At 38.2% G+C, this 7,646-nt stretch overlaps 1 pseudogene; it reads left to right on the forward strand.

Moving 5' to 3' along the window:
- The first annotated feature begins 5,064 nt into the window (after window positions 1-5,064).
- Window positions 5,065-6,778, forward strand: LOC133078601 (E3 ubiquitin-protein ligase RNF168-like; annotated as a pseudogene).
- Window positions 6,779-7,646: the final 868 nt, after the last annotated feature.

The following is a 7,646-nucleotide window of genomic DNA, read 5'->3' on the forward strand; positions in this document are numbered from 1 at the left end:
GTTTATGGTTTCCTTTGCTGTGCAAAAGCTTTGAAGTTTCATTAGGTCCCATTTGTTTATTTTTGTTTTTATATCCATTACTCTAGGAGGTGGATCAAAAAATATCTTGCTGTGACTTATGTCAAAGAGTGTTCTTCCTCTGTTTTCCTCTAAGAGTTTTATAGTGTCCGGTCCTACATTTAGGCCTCTAATCCATTTTGAGTTTATTTTTGTGTATGCTGTTAGGGAGTATTCTAATTTCATTCTTTTACATGTAGCTGTCCAGTTTTCCCAGCACCACTTATTGAAGAGACTGTCTTTTCTCCATTGTATATCTTTGCCTCCTTTGTCATAGATTAGTTGACCATAGGTGTGTGGGTTTATCTCTGGGCTTACTATCTTGTTCTATTGATCTATGTTTCTGTTTTTGTGCCAGTACCATATTGGCTTGATTACTGTAGCTTTGTAGTATAGTCTGAAGTCAGGGAGTCTGATTCCTCCAGCTCCGTTATTTTCCCTCAAGACTGCTTTGGCTATTTGGGGTCTTTTGTGTCTCCATACAAATTTTAAGATGATTTGTTCTAGTTCCGTAAAAACTGCCATTGGTAATTTGATAGGGATTGCATTGAATTTGTAGATTGCTTTGGGTAGTATAGTCATTTTCACAATATTGATTCTCCCAATCCAAGAACATGGTATATCTCTCCATCTGTTGGTATCACCTTTAATTTCTTTCATCAGTGTCTTATAGTTTTCTGCATAGAGGTCTTTTGTCTCCCTAGGTAGGTTTATTCCTAGGTATTTTATCCTTTTTGTTGCAATGGTAAATGGGAGTGTTTCCATAATTTTTCTTTCAGATTTTCCATCATTAGTGTATAGGAATGCAAGAGATTTCTGTGCATTAATTTTTTATCCTGCAACTTTACCAAATTCATTAATTAGCTCTAGTAGTTTTCTGGTGGCAGTTTTAGGATTCTCTATGTATAGTATCATGTCATCTGCAAACAGTGACAGTTTTACTTCTTCTTTTCCAATTTGTATTCCTTTTATTTCTTTTTCTTCTCTGACTGCCATGGCTGGGACTTCCAAAACTATGTTGAATAATAGTGGTGAGAGTGGACATCCTTGTCTCGTTCCTGATCTTAGAGGAAATGCTTTCAGTTTTTCACCGTTGAGAATGATGTTTGCTGTGGGTTTGTCATAAATGGCCTTTATTATGTTGAGGTAGGTTTCCTCTATGCCCACTTTCTGGAGAGTTTTTATCATAAATGGGAGTTGAATTTTGTCAAAAGCTTTTTCTGCATCTATTAAGATGATCATATGGTTTTTCTTCTTCAACTTGTTAATATGGTGTATCACATTGATTGATTTGCGTATATTGAAGAATCCTTGCATCCCTGGGATAAATCCCACTTGATCGTGGTGTATGATCTTTTTACTGTGTTGTTGGATTCTGTTTGTTAGTATTTTGTTGAGGATTTTTGCATCCATATTCATGACTGATATTGGTCTGTAATTTTCTTCTTTGTAGTATCTTTGTCTGGTTTTGGTATCAGGGTGAGGGTGGCCTCATAGAATGAGTTTGGGAGTGTTCCTTCCTCTGCAATTTTTTGGAAGAGTTTGAGAAGGATAGGTGTTAGCTCTTCTCTAAATGTTTGATAGAATTCACCTGTGAAGCCATCTGGTCCTGGACTTTTGTTTGTTGGAAGATTTTTAATCACAGTTTCAATTTCGTTACTTGTGATTGGTCTGTTCATATTTTCTGTTTCTTCCTGGTTCAGTCTTGGAAGGTTATACCTTTCTAAGAATTTGTCCATTTCATCCAAGTTGTCCATTTTATTGGCATAGAGTTGCTTGTAGTAGTCTTTTAGGATACTTTGTATTTCTGCGGTGTCTGCTGTAACTTCTCCTTTTTCATTTCTAAATTTATTGATTTGAGTCCTCTCCCTCTTTTTCTTGATGAGTCTGGCTAATGGCTTATCAATTTTGTTTATCTTCTCAAAGAACCAGCTTTTAGTTTTATTGATCTTTGCTATTGTTTTCTTTGTTTCTATTCCATTTATTTCTGCTCAGATATTTATGATTTCTTTCCTTCTGATAACTTTGGGTTTTGTTTGTTCTTCTTTCTCTAGTTGCTTTAGGTGTAAGGTTAGATTGTTTACTTGAGATTTTTCTTGTTTCTTTAGGTAGGCTTGTATAGCTATAAACTTCCCACTTAGAACTGTTTTTGCTGCATCCCATAGGTTTTGGATCATCGTGTTTTCTTTCTCATTTGTCTCTAGGTATTTTTTTATTTCCTCTTTGATATCTTCAGTGATCTCTTGGTTATTTAGTAACGTATTGTTTAGCCTCCATGTGTTTGTGTTTTTTACATTTTTTTCCCTGTAATTGATTTCTAATCTCATAATGTTGTGGTCACAAAAGATGCTTGATATGATTTTAATTTTCTTAAATTTACTGAGGCTTGATTCGTGATGCAAGATGTGATCTATCCTGGGGAATGTTCCATGCGCACTTGAGAAGAACATGTAATCTGCTCTTTTTGGATGGAATGTTCTAGAAATATCAATTAAATCTATCTGGTCTATTGTGTCATTTAAAGCTTCTGTTTCCTTATTTATTTTCATTTTGGATGATCTGTCCATTGGTGTAAGTGAGGTGTTAAAGTCCTCCACTGTTACTGTGTTACTGTCGATTTCCTCTTTTATAGCTGTTAGCAGTTGCCTTATATATTGAGGTGCTCTTATGTTGGGTGCATATATATTTATTAATGTTATATCTTCTTCTTGGATTGACTCCTTGATCATTATGTAGTGTCCTTCCTTTTCTCTTGTAACATTCTTTATTTTAAAGTCTATTTTATCTGATATGAGTATAGCTACTCCAGCTTTCTTTTGATTTCTATTTGCATGGAGTATCTTTTTCCATTCCCTCACTTTCAGTCTGTATGTGTCCCTAGGTCTGAAGTGGGTCTCTTGTAGACAGCATATATATGGGTCTTGTTTTTGCATCCATTCAGCAAGCCTGTGTCTTTTGGTTGGAGCATTTAATCCATTCACGTTTAAGGTAATTATCGATATGTATGTTCCTATGACCATTTTCTTAATTGTTTTGGGTTTGTTTTTGTAGGTCTTTTTCTTCTCTTGTGTTTCCCACTTAGAGAAGTTCCTTTAGCATTTGTTGTAGAGCTGGTTTGGTGGTGCTGAATTCTCTTAGCTTTTGCTTGTCTGTAAAGCTTTTGATTTCTCCATCAAATCTAAATGAGATCCTTGCCGGGTAGAGTAATCTTGGTTGTAGGTTCTTCCCTTTCATCACTTTAAGTATATCATGCCACTCCCTTCTGGCTTGTAGAGTTTCTTCTGAGAAATCAGCTGTTAACCTTATGGGAGTTCCCTTGTATGTTATTTGTCATTTTTCCCTTGCTGCTTTCAATAATTTTTCTTTGTCTTTAATTTTTGCCAATTTGATTACTATGTGTCTCGGCGTGTTTCTCCTTGGGTTTATATTGTATGGGACTCTCTGCACTTCCTGGACTTGGGTGGTTATTTCCTTTCCCATGTTAGGGAAGTTTTCAACTATAATCTCTTCAAATATTTTCTCTGGTCCTTTCTCTCTCTCTTCTCCTTCTGGGACCCCTATAATGCGAATGTTGTTGCGTTTAATGTTGTCCCAGAGGTCTCTTAGGCTGTCTTCATTTCTTTTCTTTCTTTTTTCTTTAGTCTGTTCCGCAGCAGTGAATTCCACCATTCTGTCTTCCAGGTCACTTATCCGTTCTTCTGCCTCAGTTATTCTGCTATTGATTCCTTCTAGTGTACTTTTCATTTCAGTTATTGTATTGTTCATCTCCATTTGTTTTTTAATTCTTCTAGGTCTTTGTTAATCATTTCTTGCATCTTCTCGATCTTTGCCTCCATTCTTATTCCGAAATCCTGGATCATCTTCACTATCATTATTCTGAATTCTTTTTCTGGAAGGTTACCTATCTCCACTTCATTTAGTTGTTTTTCTGGGGTTTTATCTTGTTCCTTCATCTGGTATATAGCCCTCTGCCTTTTCATCTTGTCTATCTTTCTGTGAATGTGGTTTTTGTTCCACAGGCTGCAGGATTGTAGTTTTTCTTGCTTCTGCTGTCTGCCCTCTGGTGGTTGAGGCTATCTAAGAGGCTTGATGGGAGGCTCTGGCGGTGGGTAGAGCTGACTGTTGCTTTCAGGAGATGATTTTATGAGCCCAATTCTTTATCTCCTCATATGTAGAAAAGCACTAAAATCCTTCATGGTGACATCTGCTCATTGTTACTAGCAGTAACCTTCACAAGACTAGCAGAAACCTCCTAAAAAAAAATATGTGCTTGATTGCATGTACTCCCTGTTCAGCAAAATCACATATATACTGACCTTCCCCCCAACTTCTTGGGAGCAGTTTCTCAGATATGCTGTCTCCCAGGCTATAGTCCTTATTTTGCCCCAAATAAAATTTAACTCTCGGCTACAGCACTGCCACCAAGATTAGACTTTTTGGCTGACCAAAAAATGTGAGAGTCAGGCTCAGCGTCCCGGGAAGTGCTCCCTCACAACCCCACAGCAACGGTAAAAATGAAGTCTGCTCCAGCAGTGCCCGGCATCCGGGCAGAAGCAGCGTTCTTCCTCGAGTTGTGGTGGGAGCTGCGCTCCTCGGCAGCCTCGGGCTTGGCTGCCTGGAACTAAGGGAGAATCCTCACCTGGTAAGAAGGAGGAGGGGAACTTGGTGCGTGCTTCCTGCGACGCCAGAGAGCCAGAGCCCACCGTCCTCCCTGCTGCAATAGTTGTTAATGCCTGGGAGCAGCCAAGGTTCATTTGTTTTCTTTCCAGATGTTTGTCTTAAACATGGACAGATACACCGCCTAACAGGGTCATACTGTTTACCTGGGCAGCAGAACATCTTTTTACTTCAAGACGTTTGATGCTCCCAATCTCTGAATTCTGGTAGGCTGCTGGGCATAATATTTAAACACAAAATTGTTAATTTGCTTTTTTCTTACTTGGGCTGGAAACACGATTGTTTCTGTTTCAGTGATTCATGTTGAATATGCCTTATTAGCATATTAAAATGGCTGTACCCAAAGACGCTGTCACTTCCTTGTTGGAATGCCAGTGCCAGATCTGTGTAGAAATCCTAATTGAGCCTTTGACACTCCCTTGTAACCACACACTCTGTAAACTATGCCTCCAATCGACTGTCGAAAAGGCAAATTTGTGCTGTCTCTTCTGTCGCCACCGGGTCGCTTCGGGTAGTCGGTACCATACCCGAACAAATTCTTTTGTCAATATGGAACTGTGGGAGGTAATTCAAAAACACTATCCAAAGGAATGCAAGCTTAGAGCCTCTGGGCAAGAATCAGAAGAAATTGTTGATGACTATCAGCCAGTTTGCCTATTAAGCAAACCTGGGGAATTAAGAAGAGAATATGAAGAGGAGATAAGCAAGGTGGAGGCAGAGCCACGAGCCAATGAGGAAGAAAAAAACAAAGCCAGTTAAGAATACATACAGAGATTACTGGCAGAGGAGGAAGAAGAGGAAAAGAGACAGGCAGAAAAAAGGCAAAGAGAGATGGAAGAATAACTGAAAAGTGATGAAGAGCTGGCAAGAAAGGTAAGCCTTAATATTAACAATTTCTGTGAGGGAAGTGTCTTGGCTTTGCCCTTGAATTCCAAAAAATCTGATCCAGTCACAACCAAGTCACAGAAGAAAAGTAAGAACAAACAAATAAACACTGGAGATATTCAGAAGTATTTGTCACCTAAATCTCAACTTGAGTCAGCATCACAGTCTGAATTTGTACAAGAAGACAGGAAAGACCCCATGTCTAAGGAAACTGACAGCAGTGATGTGAAGAGCCCTACAAGGCAAGACACAGAAATTGAGGAAGATATGCTAACACTTTCTCCTCAGATATGCCTTGAAGTTCAAGAACAAGGTGCACAATCTTCAGTGGAGTCACCTATGCCTCAGTTATGTGTCAGTGGTAGAGAACAGTGCCTTGAAGGAAAAGTCAAAACAAGACCAAGTAATCATGAAAAAGTGTTATGTGTCATAAATCATGAGGCACCTGAAGCCAGAGTTCCCTACTCTGGAGAAGCTGCAATTAAGCCTTGTGGCAAAACAGAGAGTGGTTGCACTGTATCAGATATGACATAGATAATTAGAAATAACACAGTTGAGACAGAAAATGAAGAGTCTCACCTACTGATCAGTAAAGATATCTCCAAAAGAAAAAACCAGGAATCTTTGTCTGAAGCAGTAAGGGATCCATGCTTTTCTGCAAAAAGAAGGAAAATGTTTCCCAAAGCTTCCTCAGACCAAGAAGAAACAGAAATCAACTTTACCCAAAAACTGATAGATTTGGAAAGTCTACTTTTTGAGAGATATAAACAAGAAGAACAGGACAGGTTATTAGCATTACAGCTTCAGAAAGAGGTGGATCAAGAACAAATGAAGCCAAATGGGCAAAAAGTATCCCCAGCTGAATATCAGTTACGTGTTACATCCTCACCTCCAGACAAATTGCTAAATGGACAAAGGAAGAATTCCAAAGATAGAAACTTCAAAAGGCAAACTAATCTAGAGCATCCAAAACCTAGGAGAGGCTCAAAAAATGAAAATTGGCAACCTTCTTTTAAGATCCAGTTGAAACATTCAGTTAATGGAAGAAAGATACCAAATTCTACTAGAGATAATTGTAATGTACCTAAAACTCCATTCCCTACAGCCTAGTAAGTCACAGAAAAGTATTTTTCAGATGTTTCAGAGATACACAAAGTAGTGCTTGGGTAAGGGGAGTGTTGTATAATCTAGTGAAGCTCTCTATCATAGATTCTTTATAAATTTTTCATTAATTCTGCTCTATGGGCACACTCATTGTCCTTAATTAAAGGATAGTGTGATTACAGGGGAGGAATATACAAATTTTTTTCTACCAAACTCAGTTGTAAGCAAGAGTCCCACTCCTTTCCTTTTTTAATAACTGTGATGTACTAAGTATAAGTTGACAGTCCTTATAGATATAAAAATGCCTTGGCCAACTCCCAAGAAATCTTCATTTCCATGCATTTCCCCCCATATGCACGTTTTGTGGCCTTCACAGACCTTTTGTACTGACTAGTAATCAAAGCAACATTGTAATATACCAAGTAGCTAAGGAATCCAGGCAGGGTTTAAAATCTAAGTTTTCTTGCAACTTTCCCATATATTTGCAGAGCACTTGAAGTACATCTTCCATAACACAAAAGTAATCTAATTTCCCTCTCCACTTTAATTACTTTAAGTATTACAGCATTTGTGTTTTTTTACTTAAAATGAGTTAGGATCAACGTGAAAGCAGAAAAATCAGAGTTTTCTGGAAAATTAGGACTTAGTTGACAGAAAGGAAACTAGAGTCTTGATGCAAACGTAGCAAAGCTTGGGATGAGGCTGAGTGGGGTAGACTGACAATTTGGAGGCATCGGAATTGAGTGGAGGATCAGACAACTGGGTCCAGGCTGGAGTAGCAGGTGTAGTTTGACAAAGTATTCTTCCTCGTGCTTTCTTTGCTAAATGGCACAGAAAACATTTGGGTTTTACAGCTTTTCACACCTTACTATCTAATCTGCTATTCCAAAAAAAAAAAAATTTACTGTGGGAGATTTACGTTG

This window comes from Eubalaena glacialis, chromosome 18, assembly GCF_028564815.1.
Source record: "Eubalaena glacialis isolate mEubGla1 chromosome 18, mEubGla1.1.hap2.+ XY, whole genome shotgun sequence".
In the NCBI taxonomy this organism is placed as follows: Eukaryota; Metazoa; Chordata; class Mammalia; order Artiodactyla; family Balaenidae; genus Eubalaena; species Eubalaena glacialis.